The sequence below is a fragment of the Pseudorasbora parva genome, chromosome 5, assembly GCF_024679245.1.
Source record: "Pseudorasbora parva isolate DD20220531a chromosome 5, ASM2467924v1, whole genome shotgun sequence".
Lineage (NCBI taxonomy): Eukaryota > Metazoa > Chordata > Actinopteri > Cypriniformes > Gobionidae > Pseudorasbora > Pseudorasbora parva.
The window spans coordinates 52,133,075-52,151,222 of record NC_090176.1 but is presented as its reverse complement, the minus strand read 5'-3'; the positions used below and the strand labels follow the sequence as shown (position 1 = coordinate 52,151,222).

General features: G+C 35.2%; 1 protein-coding gene across 3 annotated transcripts in view; it reads right to left on the bottom strand.

Moving 5' to 3' along the window:
- Window positions 1-12,296, bottom strand: part of tbl1x (transducin beta like 1 X-linked) — a 48,107-nt gene extending 35,811 nt beyond the window's left edge. Inside the window, exons 1-2 of one of the 3 annotated variants that reach the window (XM_067444694.1) lie at window positions 12,280-12,296; window positions 10,097-10,249 (exon numbers count right to left, since the gene is read on the bottom strand). The gene's annotated coding sequence lies outside the window, so the exon portion shown is untranslated. The other 2 variants (XM_067444693.1, XM_067444692.1) reach the window with 2 other exon arrangements.
- Window positions 12,297-18,148: the final 5,852 nt, after the last annotated feature.

Genomic DNA, 18,148 nt, shown 5'->3' with positions numbered 1-18,148 from the left:
CACGTTTTTCAAACGTGCGTACACCGCCTCCTGAGCTGGCATAAGATTGGAGTGTGTGAGTGTGTGTGTGTGTGTGTGTGTGTGTGAGTACACCGCCTCCTGAGCTGGCGTAAGATTGGAGTGTGTGTGTGAGTGTGTGTGAGTACACCGCCTCCTGAGCTGGCGTAGGATTTGAGCGTGCCGTACGCCAACGTCCATACTGATAAATCTCAAAGTCACCGTGGGTTTGGGTGTACGCTGGAAATTTGGTGTATGCACTTTTGATAAATGAGGGCCACTGTCTCTCTCTTTCACACACATGCACACACACCCCAACACACACACACCCCAACACACACAAATTATAGACAATAAATGGAGAATACTCAATACAAACTCACCACAAAGCCTGCAACCATAGAATAAAAACAAGTGATGACGAACACAGAAGTAATGAAAGGGTTAACATCAGCAAGACATTATTAACAACATCCCTGTTTAATGATCACAATCTGGGTATAAAGTAAGGATATCGGTCAGGAGCCCTGATCCAGTGGATTAATGTGTGAAACAGGACCGATGCGAGAGCGCCTCATTTTCTCCTGGCTGGTCACTGCTGACAGGACCGGAGCAGCCATTTTCTCCTGCGCGGCTTCGGTCATTCCCTGCGGTCAGCGGAGGATCTAAAGCACCCGCTCGCTGACAGGCCGCCAAGACTTCAACAAGGTGCCTTCTGAAGGCGTTCGCCGCAGAATTATCCTTTATAAACCACAGATATCCGATCAAACACAGCTGACGTGGAGACCAGAAGAAACATTAAGCCATGAACGAATAATCAGCAACGAGTGTGCCGAGATAGTGTGTGTGTTGTACACCGATCACGCATAACATTGTTAAAAACACTAATGATCTCTTCATCACTGCTCCTGTTAGTGGGTGGGATATATTAGGCAGCAAGTGAACATTTAGTCCTCAGAGTTGATGTGTGTGAAGCAGGAGAAATGGGCAAGCGTGAGGATTTGAGCGAGTTTGGCCAGATTGTGACGGCTAGACGACTGGGTCAGAGCATCTCCAAAACTGCAGCTCTTGTGGGCTGTTCCCGGTCTGCAGTGGTCAGTATCTATCAAAAGTGCTCCAAGGAAGGACCAGTGGAGAACCGGCCACAGGGTCATGGGCGGCCAAGGCTCATTGATGACCGTGGGGAGCGAAGGCTGGCCCGTGGGGTCCGATCAAACAGACGAGCTACTGGAGCTCAAACTGCTCCAGAAGTTAATGCTGGTTCTGATAGAAAGCTGTCAGAATACACAGAGCAGCTCAGTTTGAGGCGTATGGGGCGGCAGGGTGACCTCTGACCCCGCCGAAAGCACCAACAGTGGCACGTGAGCATCAGAACTGGACCACGGAGCGATGGAAGAAGGTGGCCTGGTCTGAGGAATCACGTGTTCTTCTACATCACGTGGATGGCCGGGTGTGTGTGTGTGTGTGGCTTACCTGGGGAACACATGGCCCCAGGATGCACTATGGGAAGAAGGCGAGCCGGCGGAGGCAGTGTGATGCTTTGGCCAATGTTCTGCTGGGAAACCTTGGGTCCTCCATCCATGTGGATGTTACTTTGACACGTTTGACTCGGCCTCCAGATTCCCCAGATCTCAATCCAATCGAGCATCTGTGGGATGAGCTGAACAAACAATTCCTATCCATGGAGGCCCCACCTCGCAATTTGCAGGACTTAAAGGATCTGCTGCTAACATCTTGGTGCCAGACACCAAAGCAAACCTTCAGGGGTCTAGAGGAGTCCATCAGAGACGGGCCAGGGGGACCAACACAATATTAGGTCATAATGTTACGCCTGATCGGTGTATAAACAGATGTAAAATATATGATGGCTTTAATAACATCAGAAACAACGTCGCCATGGAGATCATGTGTATCATATATCATAAATTGCACATGACTATTTTCTCTATATTTTTGGAAAGCATAAGAACAAATGATTCATAACAAAAGAATGAATCAGTTTCACGTTATGAGTCAAATTAATATTTTGGAAAGCAAAATATGTTTAACAAGATTAGGGGGGAAAACGTCCTTTATAAAAGGTAAAAATATCACAGATATGCAGATTTAAAGATGTCAAAGCTGATTAAACACTGGTGAGAATATTGATTCAGAATAGTGTTGTCACGATACCAAAATGATGACTTCGATACGATACCAGACTAAAATATCGATACTAAATCGATACCACAGTAAAAAAAAAAAAAAGATAGATGAATATGACAACAGAACTTGTTATTATTCATTGTTATTTTTTACTAAAAATTCATGTGGCCAGCATGCTCCTTAGGGTTGGGCATCGTTTTGATTTGAACAATTATTGATCAATTGATTAATTACTATTAAAATTATCTAATTGTGTTGCAATAGCTTACACACAGCACAAGAAAGCTTGATTTCGAATGGTAAATTGAATTTAAAAAGACGAGTAAACAGTAATAAAATAAGAACAAATAAACAGATTACAAACAATAGCACAAATAAATGCAATAGAATAGAAGATACAAATTAAATAGACTGCTTTATTTTTTCAGGTAGGTCTAACATTCGGATAAGAAACTGAATTAAAAAATGCATAGTAATTACATTTAAAACAACATCGGATAATGTTCTTTGTAAAAAATTCAGTAGCGTACAGATGAAACTATTAAAGTTACACAAGTTGATCAATCGAGAGCAGTTGATCGTTTGTCTTTTTGTAGTTTGAATAGCAAATGACTGCGGTCCCTTTAAGACTAACAGACGCATGGATCCACACTGTTCCTGTTACTCGTTCTTCCTGAACTGTTTGCGACTGTGTTTACGTTAATACTCTTCCAGATGTGCACTGATAGTTCTTTGAGTGTATTTGACCAATAATAAGCTGGAAAAAGAAGCAAATGTTTGCACTTGTATCATGTCAGAGGCGGCTTTATTACGGTAGGCTATGTGTGTGTGCGCTTCAGATGTGAGCATGAAATCTGCGGGGATTAGTAGAATTAATTTATGTGCAATCCCGCGCGAAATTCAGACAAATCACACACTAACACTAATGCTGTGTTCACACCGCACGCGAATGACGCAGTTCGCGTGAGTGGTTTACATGTTAAGTCAATGCAGAGACGCGAAAAGGCATTCTGCGGCGCGAATGAAGTGGCAATGATCACGCGAATTGAGCGTTTTGAACGCGCGAATCGCTCAAGTTGAAAAATCTGAACTTTGGCGGATATTCGCGCCACGTTAACTAGGGATGCACGATATTATCGGCACGACATCGGAATCGGCCGATAAACGCTTAAAATATAGAAATCGGCATCGGTCGATATGAAAACATTATGCCGATATGCCTTGCCGATATGATAACGTGTTGATATGCGCCTGCAATAACTCACGTGTGCGAGGAGTGCTACAGCGATAAGACCATGTCAGCACTGCAGTCATTCTTCAAGTGAAAACAAGAAAATACATTGCATGTACAGTGATTTATATTGACTGTTTTTAAATGCTGCCTTGAATTTCTGAATGCACGTACAGAAGGACGTGACCGTCAGCAGCAGATTTGCCACGTTTTCACAACAAAACTAGCCCAAAACAAGCCCAATCGCGTCTCTCCACTCTCTAGCGCGTGCGGCAGCCTCCACAGCAGCAGAAGCTCCTCCAGGTCCTAGTGCCCTCCCGTTAGACCGCTATATATTTATACACGTAGTGGGGGCGCTGTTGTTACACTAATACAATGAAAAGTGTTCAGAATAAACAAATCAGTAATGATGTCATAAATCACAAGCATGACACTTGTAAATTAAATACTTTTATACAGTGTATTAATCTGTAATAAAATTTTATGAAATGGATGATGAAAAATAATCCAAGGAGCTCTACAATAATTGTAGAATTAAAAGACAGCATCAATGGATGTCATGCCACCCCCACTTCATGTGCACAAACGTTAAATCCAAAAATACAATATTTAGGTTTAAGGTTACAGCTGCATCTGGGGTGAAAAATTACTGACTTTATTATTGTTATTTTCAGAGCTTTTAATATACTCTTATCATAAAAAGAACTTTATTAAAATTTATTTATCTTCAACAAGAATCCTTTTATTAAGGAGACCTCAGAAATCTGAAACCAGAATGAAAAAAAATAGTTTTTGCTCAAAATGGTGTTGTTTCCAAACAAAGGGAAAAAATAAACATATATCGGCATCGGCCAAAATGAGCTGAAAAATATCGGCATATCGGCAAAAATCCAATATCGTGCATCCCTAACGTTAACCAATGAGGAGCCTGCTTACTGCTGTCACGTGGTGAAGTGACGGATGGGAAACCCCGAGGCCAGAGCAATTAAAAAAAACTACTGTATTGTGTCACAAAATGTAGATTTAATAGTTTTTCAGGCGAGAATGTAGTTGTTTAGAGCTCAAATATGTAGTTTATTTATTAAGAGAGCTCCTATTTGAAAATTTGATCAGGTGTTTTCGGAGGTATGAGACCCAGGCGATCACCGGAGCTCAGCGCTCATCAACCCAGGTGAGAGCGGCCTTAACTCGGATAGTCCTTCTGCCGACTGCCATGACGCGAATTCGCGTCTGTTGTGTAGTGCAGCCTTTCTCAAAGTGGGTGCCGCGGCACACTGGGGTGCCCCCTGACTGTGTCAGGGATGCCGCCAAAAAATTACGTAGGCTAAAAAAACAAAAAAATCTGAAATTTCATATATAAAATATATTTGAATTTATATAAATACATTCTTCTTCTTTGTATCCCTTTCGCACGTACGATCACATTCACACACGTGATTAGAACGGTCAGTGCATCACGTTCATTCAAATGTGCTTTCGCGATGGCTTGCACTGAGCCAGAGACAGGCGCGCTCAGAGCTGTCATATATCACAACTTTTCAGTGTTTTCAGCCACATAATGTTTATTTTGGGTTTCATACATATACGTACTAAAAAACAATACATTTAGAGTTTGTAAAACACACAATGATGAAAAATGAAGAGGCAATAATAATCCTTTCCATTATAATTAGTTTTATTCATATCAGATACACATTGTGTCAGTAACTTTAAAGTTTACTCTATTCTTCTCGCAGTTCACCTGCCACTTACTTTTATGTATTTTGGGAGAAGTGGATGAATTCACGTCTTGTAAATCCAACAGATCCGATTTTCTGAACTGCGCCTGCGGCGGTGATGGCGGCGCCCATCGTGCATACAGCTCAACTAACGCGATCGTTAAGATGTTTAAACAACAAAACACTTCCACTTGTATATATTTGACAATCGGAATATCAGTTATTTCATGCCATATCTAACAAATTTGTGAATATTTTGAATAAAAAAGGAAAAATGACATAAAAGCAGATCATCATTCATTCAGCTCTGTTGTTGCTGCGGTGTGTCCCGTGACAAGCAATGACGCGTCACCATGGAAACCATAAAGTGACACATTAATAACGGTCGCTTTGAAAAACTCACGCTGGGGGGTCAGCCAGAAAGTTTTACATTTGTGTGTGAAAGGGTTAAACATATGAGCGGATTAATAAAATTGTAAATTAATTTTAGATAAATATATATATAAAAATATAGCTGCTAGCAGCCATTATAGGGGCCAAGCGCAAGAAAAGCAAACAAGGAAGCCAGCAGCAGACCAACTGCAAAAATAAGTATAGACAATTGGAGACAATTTTTAAGCAAAAAAAAAATTACACGTTTTGTTTAACTATAGCGCCACCAAGTGGCACAATCATACCAATTTTTTTGTGTGTCCTCGGAGTGAGCCCATAGAAGTGTGTGTCAATTTTGGTGGAAATATCTCATTTTGTTTCGGAGTTATAGACATTTATGTGAAAAAACACATACAAAATGACTGACACGTGACTTTGATTGGATTTTACTACCCCTTACTATCAATATTTTGAGATTTGGGCATTGGTGTCTCGCTATCGACCTATGTTTCCGATTTTCTGACGCTGGTTTCGTCTCGATGGGACTAGCGGTTTCCAAGATATCAGCGAATGTTTTATAAGCACTTAATTACCACGCTGCCCCAATCGTACATCGAAACCTGGCAAATTTGGTATCGTTGGACTCAACAAGGATTCAGGAGTACAAAAAAGTTACTCCCATCGAAATATCTCAACCACACCCAAAGTTATAAGCGTTTGAAAAAAAAAATTCTCCACTAGGTGGCGCTGTTTTGAAACTTCTCAGGCTACTTCAGGGCATCGTCGTGATGACCCATACCAAGTTTCGTAACGATCCGTTCATGCATTCGTAAAATACAGAATTTTAGCACATAATTCAAAATGGCCGACGCCCAAAATGGCCGACATGGTAAAATCTGATATCATTCGACTCGACATGACTCCCTGAATCTAATGAGACCTTATGATTTTTGGATAAAGGGTTCAGAAGTTATAAGCCAAAATAGCCATTTTTGCTATCTCCTGACCAGTAGGTGGCGCTGCGCCGAAACGCTGCATGTTGTCTCAGGTCACGCTTGTGATGACACTTACCAAGTTTGGTTTGAATACGACAAAGCGTTGCGGAGATATAGCCTTTAGTGTGTTTTCGCAAGCGCTACGTAAAATTAGTTCGCACGTTAATCAAAAACAATTTGACGAATCAACTTGAATTCCATAACTTTTTGTCACCATGGTCTGAGGATGATCTGGATCAATTTTCGTGTAAATCGGACAAACGGCCTAGGACTAGTTCGAAAAAGTTGGTTTTCAGCTAATTAAAAATGGCGGGGAAATTTGCATAACGGAAAATGACGTCATAGGATGCATTCGAATCGGCTTTAGCCAAGGAATCAGAGGAAAAAAGAATTTTGTTTCCATCCCTTATGGTTCAAAAGTTATAAGCATAAACATGAGTGAAACTTTGAACAGTTGGTGGCGCTAGAGGGAATGGTTTAGAGACTCCAAATTAGGTGTGGTTACTATTAGTAAAGACTTCTACCAGTGTACCAAATTTCATAACTTTCCCGCAAACGGTTCTATGGGCTGCCATAGACTTCCATGGCGGAATAATAACAATAAGAAGAAATCATACGATTTCAATAGAGCCTTCACCTTCGGTGCTTGGCCCCTAATTAACCATAAAAATCCATCTCACATCAGTAACTGTCATGACGTCCCCACAGGGGTCGCGTGACTGTGCAGTTGGCTACATTGTTTTATAATTTAATCGCGAAAATACATTTGATTTCACAAAGAGCAAGAAACAAGAAACAGCAGCATGGATCGTTTTTTAAAAAGAAAAGCCCCACAAGAACCGGACAGTTTTTCCTTTGAAATGGAGTATTATGCTCTGTTCATTACTGTCCGGTCTAAATAAACAGGATATTTAAATTTGGGTTATGCAGTGTTTTTAAAATATATTTTAAACTGGGGTGCCTTGAAATTTTATGCACTTTTGAAAGGTGCCCTGACTGAAAAAAGTTTGAGAAAGGCTGGTGTAGTGAATGTCACACGCGAATGAAGCGAATGGATTCAAATTGTTTACGCGTCCAACTTCGCGCGAATAGCGCGTCATTCACATGCGGTGTGAACGCAGCATAACACACTGTCATGAGGAAAAAGTCCAGCAGAACCCGCGCTCGCCGTGCTCAGAGGTTAGCCGGGCTGAGTGAGAATGCCGGTGTGTGTCAAACTCGCTTTCGGTCGGAGAGGAGAGCGCAGCTGGTATCCATACTGTAAAAACTCAGAATCGTATCGCTTCAGATATTCCAGTATCGATACATATCGAAATAGATATTTTTGGCAACACTAATTCAAGAATAAATCATATTTACAACACACACACACACACACACAAACATTTTTTAGTGATTGACCGATTTACACATGAACATGCTTAATGTTGGGCCATGTTTTGTCACATTTACTGACATTTTTCATCAATTTAATGATGAACAAGTCTTACTAACCCCAGACGTTTACTGTATCTACTCTTCGACTGTGTCTCAGCATCAGTAAGCATTATGAATTATGTCTCTTATAGTCTGACCTCCTGCATGTACCAGTAGCTCATCTGGAAAACTGCATGTAGAAGTTTATATGCCCAGTAAAATCATCACAAATATCACGAATATTCATTATAATAAATGGGTTAAAAGCCACAAAACATGCAAACCATCTGGGTTATTGTAAGCATTTTTACAGACACTGGCTTCATCCTTTCAGACGGATTTGGCTTTGCTCAAATCCTGGAGAAAATCCCAAGACCACAACTCTCTCACTTCAATCCTATTAACTTCGTCAACATGTAATGATTTACAACTCTATGGCTATTTATAACAGCGAGACAAACTGTGGGAGTGGATGATGAGGCGCGGGAACCCAATATATCTTACAATACTGCGTCTTTCTCTCCATACTGCATTTCATAGGTGCAGAGAACACAATCCCATAATGCATTGCAATCAGCTCAGTGGCCAAAATAATAATTAAAAAAAAAGGTGGACGAATACTGAGGCTTACCAATATTTTTTCTTACCAATATGTTTGTAATGCATGTCATATGTAGTTTTACAATTTTATTGTTTTTTTGTGCGCACGTTACCGGACGCCCGTGATTATAGTTTATAAAGTTATAAATATTTGTCTTGGCTTCAGAAGGCCTTTATTAACCCCTGAAGTTGTGTGGAGCACTTTTTTGGACTTAAAAAGAACTGTAAATATACTGTAAAATAATTCTGACTTTATAAGTCAATTTTTGAGTTTATATCTCAATACTGACTTTATGTCTCACAATTCTGACTTAATATCTCACAATTTTAAGTGTATTTCTCACAATTTTTAAGCTTGGATATCAATTCTGCCTTTATAACTAAAAATGCTGAGTTTATATCTCACAATTCTGGCTTTATAACTCACAATTGTGAGCTTATATATCAATTCTGACTTTATATCTCACAATTCTGGCTTCATAACTCACAATATCCAGCTTATATCTCAATTCTGACATTATCTAACAATTTTAAGTGTGTTTCTCACAATTCTGACTCACAATTTTGAGCTTGGATATCAATTCTGACTTTATAACCTAAAATGTTGAGTTTCTCTCTCACAATTCTGACTTTGTAACTCATAATTGTAAATTTATTTTTTAATTCTAACATTATATCACAATTTTGAGCTTATTATACACACACACATATATATACTCTGACTTTAAATTTCACATTTTGAGCATATTTCAATTCTGACTATGACTTAAAATTGAGTTTACAATTCTGACTTTGTAACTCATAATTCTAACTTTATATCTTAATCTTGACTTTATAACTCACAAGTTTGTGGGCAAAAAAGTCAGAATTGTGAGATAAAAAGTAATTTTTTGTGGCGAAAACACGTTTTCATTGCGATCAGACCTGGACAAATAATGTCTCATCACAAATGAAAAAGCCTTTAATTAAAAGCATAACCTTACAGTTTCTCTCATGGATCAGTGTGATTCAAGCTGCAAAATCACTGTTAAAATCAACAAGTGATGGAGACTTCCAGCTGAACCCTGAATACTGTACCAATCCTGAGGTAACGTTACAGCAATACACACTGTTAAATAATTTTACTGTAAAATAATAACATACAGTTTAACCCTCTAAAGCCGGCTTGTCGTCTTCTTCCCATAGTGAATCCTGGTGCCATGTGTTCCCTCGGAAACTCACACACACACACACACACATGCACCCGGTTCAATAAACTGTTCGATTAAAAACAAATCTCACTGCAGTAGCACTCATAACATATCCGAAGTACTAACTATCGACTAGTTAGTAGCCTAACTATTGTGAATCGGCCCCTCCCCCACCCCTCCCCGCCTCAGAAGCATGTGCTGCATCTTGCGGCTTCTCTCAGCGTGTATTCGGACAAAAACAACACGAAATAAGCTCTATTGAGTGTCCATAACCTTCTGAGATGCTCAACAAACATTCAACACGGTGAAAATAAGACTTTAGGGGCTTTGGAGGTGAGTGGGAAAGTTCAAACACGAGTGTCTCTCGACACATTCAGTCGAGTTTCCTCACAGAGATTTACGAGCATAAACCACACAGGAAAAACTTCTTACCGCCAAGATTCAGGTTCCCGCTTCTCTTTCACTTCCACCAGGAAAATGTCCCCCAACTTCAGTGTGCAAACTGCGACTTTACACCCATCTTCCTCGGCAGATTTCCCCTCAGCGGCCGCGACCGTTACCGGCGGTTAATCCGTTGAAGGATCGCTGTGAAACAACAGGCGAGGGTTCATGGGCCAAAGTTCACGTTTAAATGTCGATCGTGTGTGTTTTTACAGAAGTTTCCTGTGTGTTTCTAACAGAATGCAGTGTCGGAAGACAGACAGCAGCGCACACACACTTACTACAGCGGGGCGGGCGGTGTTCCCTATCGGAGTGTGCGCCCTATCCAGACAGCGACTCAATAGCACACTAGCATACTACTCTTACTATTTGTGTAGTATTTTTTATATTTATTGTGTACTCAGTAAATAGTTAAGCATTTTTACAGAAAATTGTTTTGAAACTGCAATATAATTTAATTTATTTTTAAACAGTAAAGTATATATATATATATATATATGTATATTAAGCATTTTTATTAAGTTTTGTGTATATATATATATATATATATATATATATATATATATACATATATATATATATATATATATATATATATATATATATATATATATATATATATTATATATATATATACAGCATTTTAAATTCAATGTATGTCATTTTTCACTGTTTCAAAAAAAAGTATAATAAAAAAATATTTAAATTTTCAGATTATAAGCCTTATAGCTTTTTTAGCATGTTTAATAATATCAAAATAACAAATTTATATAAATATAAAATAATTTGCATTTTAATTGAATTTTTAAATTTAACTACTATATATAAATTATATAAAGTAGGTTTTTTTATTCAAAACTTAAATAGTTTGCATTTTTTTATTTGATAAACATGCTTTACTGTTTAAAATGTAAATGCATAATTTAGCAGTTAAATAAAATTGTGTATAAATAAAAAAAAACTAATACATTTTAATTATTTAAATTGAATTTTGTATTAAAATTATTTTCTGTAATAATTATAATATATATATATATAATTATTACAGAAAATAATTTTAATACAAAATTCAATTAAATAATTAAAATGTATTAGTTTTTTTTTATTTATACACAATTTTATTTAACTGCTAAATTATGCATTTACATTTTAAACAGTAAAGCATGTTTATCAAATAAAAAAATGCAAACTATTTAAGTTTTTAAATAATATTTTTATATACAAAATTATAAACATTAAAGTCAGGTTTTTTTTATTCAAAACTTATGAAAAATGCTAAATTATTAATTTTATTTTAAATAGTTAAGCTTTTTTAAATTCAAAACTTAAAAAAAAATGCTAAATTATATTGTATTACACACACACACACACACACACACACACACACACACACACACACACACACACAGTCAGTAGATATCCTTCTTTAATGTGCACCTGTTTAACTATCCAGAAAAGTGTGTCTGATCACTCATTAAACTAACCCCTGTGTGTGTGTGTGTGTGTGTGTGTGTGTGTGTGTGTGTGTGTGTGTGTGTGTGTGTGTGTGTGTGTGTGTGTGTGTGTGTGTGTGTAAGTATGAGCAATGCGCCAAATTGAAAAATACTATTGCAATTCAACATGTTAATAGTTCTCATTGTTGACTTGGTTGATACAGTCATAAAGTAAATTTAAAACAACTCAATATTAGTGTAGTGTTGCCTATGTAGGGAGCGCACTAGGTGTTGAGCCACAGCCACAAAAGGGGGAGGAGTTTAGCTCTTTGTGACGCTCAATGGAAAAATGAGCAGCTGACCTTAAACCTGCTTATTTAACAGCACAAAATCAGCACACATCCACTGCCAAGTGCCTCTCATTGTTAAACATGTGCTGGAGTCCAATAATAACCCGTTTTACCCGAGTGACAGAACGTTTACTAATCATATGTTCACATTCACAACCAATCAAACTATATTTGATATTTAATACGCAGTCATTTTTCCACTGTGGGCGGAGCTAAGCAGTGTGACACAGAAACCACGTGACCGGTCATACAGCTCAGATTTACGTGGGAAAGACACATAGGAAAGATAGCATTATCTTAGCATATCTTGTGGTTTGGACATTCTCAATATATAATCACAATGTGTTTCACTTTAATGAGATTATGTGTGCCCTCGTGTAGTTGTTATTACCCAATGTTACCGCAGACTCCCGTGTGTTTTGCGCCTGGAAGGTCACGGCTGATTAATTCCCCTTTCGCGCTGCTCAGTCATTCAGAAAGTAAACAACAGGACGGGCGTATATTAGTGTGACACATTCCCACTTCCGGTGTAAACACTGGAGGAACTACGCAACTGCAACGGCTATTTTTATTTATTTATTGTTTTTTATTATTAATGCAAAGAACATACATGATAAATGCCAGGGGTAAATACATTTGGAAGTGTAATTACAGGTTAGTCAAACAGGAAAATATCATACATATGATACAGTGAGACCGCTTTAAGGGCTTTAGTGTCCAGGTAGGATTTATGTTCCTTTCGGAAAATAAAAAGTAGGGCTTAGCACCCCGACATATCATCTGTGTAAGAGAAAACCTCGCAAAAAATAAAATAAAAAAGTGTATCAAAAAATATTCGTCCTTCACTGATTTTTTTCCTGACATTTTGACTTTACTGTGTGCATAATAAAACATCCTTTAGCATGTTTAATTCAGTTTTGCATTTAAAAAAACCCGGACAATTTACGATTAAATAAATTAATTTGTAAATATTTGTGCATTTTTAGTAAGTTTTAATTTAATATATTAGTATATATTAAATACTAATATAGTATCTAATATAGAGCTTACGGATGTGGTTAAAGTTTTGTGGTGTGTGTGTGTGTGTGTGTGTGTGTGTGTGAGAGAGAGAGAGTAGCATATGTCATGTGACTGTAGTGTTACTCTGCGTTTGGCTTGTAGAGCTTACGAATGTGGTCAAAGTTTTTTCATGGTGTGTGTGTGTGCGCGCACCATTTAGCGGGCGTACGGTAGGAGCGAGCACTGATCCCCCCCCCCCCCCCCCCACACACACACACACACACCAGGTCATGTGACCTCCAGCAGCCAGTGGGGGAAGGGTGTCTGCAGTCAATGTGTGATACTGTACACCCTCCCCCACTGCAGTCTGCTACATTGTACCAACACACACACACACACACACACACACACTGACACATGCACACACACACACACACACACACACACACACTGACACATGCACACACACACACACACACACACACACACACACACACACACACACACACACACACACACACACACACACACACTTGTACACACACACACATGCACACACTTGGACACACACACACACACTCACACACGCACACACACACACACACACACACACACTTGTAGACACTCACACACACGCGCGCACACACGCACACACTCACTCACACACGCACACACACACACACACTTGTACACACTCACACACACGCGCACACACACACACACACACTCACTCACACACGCACACACACACACACACACACACACACACACACTCACTCACACACGCACACACACACACACACACACACACACACACACACACACACACACACACACACACACACACACACACACACACACTTGTACACACACACACACACACTTGTACACACGCGCACACACACACACTCACACACGCACACACACACACACACACACTTGTACACACTCACACACACGCGCACACACACACACTCACTCACACGCACACACGCACACACACACACACACACTTGTACACACTCACACACACGTGCACACACACACACTCACTCACTCACACACACACACACACACACACACACACACACACACACACACACACACACACACACACACACACACACTTTTACACACTCACACACACGTGCACACACACACACACTCACTCACACACACACACACACACACACTTTTACACACTCACACACACGTGCACACACACACACACACTCACTCACACACACACACACACTCACTCACACACACGTGCACACACACACACACACACACATGGTAAATGGACCCATTCAAACAACTCAATTTCTGGGTTTGTCCATTTCCAACCCAACTTGGGTTGTTTTTAACGCAGCGTTTTGTAGAGAGTATATATATATATATATATTACAATAAGAAAAATAAACTTGTACATAAAAGAATAACAATTTTGAAATAAATAAATAAGATTTAAACAATTTTAAATTAAGTGACTAAATTAGTAAATACATTTAGAAAAAACTAGATTAAAATAAGTAAATATATGAATCAATAAATACATAAAATAAATTATTAAAATAAAAAAAATCATGAAATGAAAGTAAATCAATACAAATATTTAAATAAATGAGATTTTAAAAAGTGTTTAAAATAATTAACTAAATTGGTAAATAATACATATATTATAAATATCAATTAAGTGTTATATTTTAATCATTTATATTATCTTTTATATATTATTCTGTTTTCATTTTTATTTTAGTTAAAGTGTTTTGTTTCTTTTTTAAATATATATACATATCGTTTTTTAAATGAGTTTTATTTCAGTTTTTGTTTCTGATACTTTAGCTCATAAAGTTGCTTTGGGGATCTGAAATAAAACGAGCTTTATTCTTTCTTTTCTTTTCTTTATATATTTATTCCCGCACTGAACTCGGTTCAGATGTGATCCCACAGAGGCGATAAACGTTTACTGAAATAACTATAACAGATAATCCGTGTTTTACTGACATTTACACGCTCAGGGCCGTTTATCTCATCAAATGAGGAGGACTGGAAGAGGCGAGCTTTTCTCTAAATTATGGGATGCATCGCCATCTAGTGGCCTTTAAAGCGCATTAACTATGGTGTGTGTTTATTAAATCATCGATGTTTATAGTGTCAGTCCAGGACATTCTTCATCATCATCATTATCATCATCATTATCATCATCATCATCATAATAATAGTAATAATGATGATGATGATGATGATGATGTGATGAAATTTTTGTCAAGATTTCAGCTAATAATTGTATTTAAATAAATCATTTTACTTTCTATTTTATTATATACATTAAAATAAGTAAACAAATGAATCAATACAATTTCATAAAATATAAATATTTAAATTAATAAAGACATTTAAAATATGTAACTAAATAAAGAGAAATTGTCTATGAATAAATATGTTTAAATACATAAATAAAATTAAGGAAATAAACGAGTATGTGAATATATTTCTTTTTAAATAAGTAACTAAATTAGTAAAATATATAATTAATTAATTATATTTTAATGAAATAAAACTGAATTAGTGAAGTAAATCCAGTAATTAATTAATACAATTAGATTAAAATAAATAAAAATAACTAATTAGTAAATAAATAAACAAAAAACTTAATAATTAAAAACATATATACATAAATTATTTAATTAAATTAAATTAGATTAAAATAAATTAAAATAGATTAAGTAAATAAATAAATGGATAAGATTAAAATAAATAACATGGATAAAAGTTGTATTTGTAAACAAAATTTTTTAAATGATTAAACAAAGAAGTTCAAAATAAGCAACTATATTAGTAAGTAAATAAATAAATATGCCTAAAATTGAATATAAATAAATATTAAATAGTTTTAATGAATAAATATAGATTCAAATAAGTAATTACATAAATTAATAAATATATTATAAAAATAACTAATATATATTTTAAATAAATAAAAAACATTACAATAACAAAATAAACTTGCAAATAAAAGAATAAACATTTAAATATTTTTTTAATAATAAATAGATTTAAATAATTAAGACCATAAATTAATAAATACATTTAAAAGGTTATTAAAATAAGAGTAAATAAACCAATCAATAAAAATATTTAAGTATTTAAATATGATTTAAAAAAATGTGTTTAAAATAAGTAACTAAATCTGTAAATATTTTTATTTAAATCATTTTTATTTATTCATTTAGTTGTTTTAAACAAATTTAACATGTATTTATATATTTAAATATTTGTATTTATTAATTTATTTATGTACTTATTTTAATGTATTTTTAGTTTATTTTAATATTTTTAATGTATTTAATAATTTATGTATTTACTTATTTTATTTAATTGTATTTATTTATTAAAATGTACTTAACTTTAACTTACTTATTAAGTTGCTTATTTTAAACTTCTTTATTAATGTAAAATATTAATATTTCTTTATTTACTTTATATAATTTTATTTTATTTATGTGTTAAATAAATAAATAAATAAATAAATAGATAAATAAATAAATAAATGACCGGTAAATAAATAAATAAATAAATAAATGAATGACCGGTAAATAAATAAATAAATGACCGGTAAATAAATAAATAAATGACCGGTAAATAAATAAATAAATGACCGGCAAATAAATAAATAAATAAATAAATAAATAAATAAATAAATAAATAAATAAATAAATAAATAAATAAATAAATAAATAAATAAATAAAGTGATTAAAGAGTGTGTCTGGTAACATTGGGGACTTTTGGGATTTTTTTTAACCTTTTTAGGGAAAGGCTATGGTTAAGTCATGAGCACTTTTTTAATAAGTAATTTTTTTTAAAGTAAATAAACAAATAAAAATTGTACGGAAATAAATTATTGTAGTTTTATTACATAAATTAAAATGGATAAACAGTATATAAATAAATTACTAAAATAAGACTAAAATTAAATTAATGAAGAAGTTTAAAATAAATAACTAAATTATTAAGTAAATAAATAAATGTTTAAAAAGTTGAATTAATAAAAATAGATTTACATAAGTAAATACATTAAAATAAGTAAAAAAAAATAAAAATAAATGAGTACGTAAATAAATGATTAAATAAAATATTTAAATAAATGAATAACATTTAAAAATGTGTTTAAAATAAGTAACTAGCCTACGTTAAACGTAGTAAATACATTTTAAAATTGTATGAAAATAAAGAAGAAAAAAACGACGAGCATGTGAATGAATTAATACAAATATTTAAATAAATAAGATTTAAAAAATGTAAAAAATTAATTTACGAAATTAACTTAATAAATAAATAAATGAAAATAGATTAAAATTAGTAAATTCGTAAATTAATATAATTAGATTAATATCACATTAAAATAGATTAAGATAAGTAAATAAAAGAGTAAGTAAACAAATAAATTAATAAATAGCCATGTTTAATAATTAAAATAAATAAAAAAGATTAAAATAAGAAAAATAAACATTTAAATAAATAAAAAAATATTTAAATATTTTTATTTAAAAATGTGTTTAAAATAACTAATTAAATTAGTAACAAAAAAAAGAAAAGAATGTATATAAATTAATTATAAATTAATTAAAATATATCCCATAATAGTGGCAGACATGGAAAACAACCGGCGGGAAAACCGCAGACTTGGCAACACAGTGGAGTTGAGTTCTGTTGACGCTCTGCTGCTCTGATTGGTTGTCGGTCTGTCCAATCGAAGTCTTTCCTGGTTGGGTTGAAACACCCCATAGTTACAGCCCAATGAGCATCAGACTCATATTCTGACTAGAGCTGAGGCTATATAAACACAGTGTTCTTCCTAAACTCTTTTATAATGATAAATAAGAAAGTAGTTTGAGCGAACAAAAATCAATTTGCGAAATGCCCTTTTGCACGCTCAAAATATGATCTTGCGCGCGCAGAATAGTGTCAGAATAGTGACCCCACACCCCGTTCACACCGACACACAGATATGAGATGAGCTCCAGATGCGGAACAGAGGCTCTCCGTCCTCCAGGACATCAGGGAATAATTTCTGCCTCCAGGGGTCAAATATGCACCATTTCTGCATTTGATGTGCACATTATTCCCAGATGTCCGCTATTATCCCAAATGACAATTTGCAGGTTATTGTTGAAAGTTATTGTGTTTGATTGCCTTCACTTCCTTTGGTGAAGCGTGCCTGAATGAGATTCTGCTTCCAGTTTCTTAGGAATCTCAC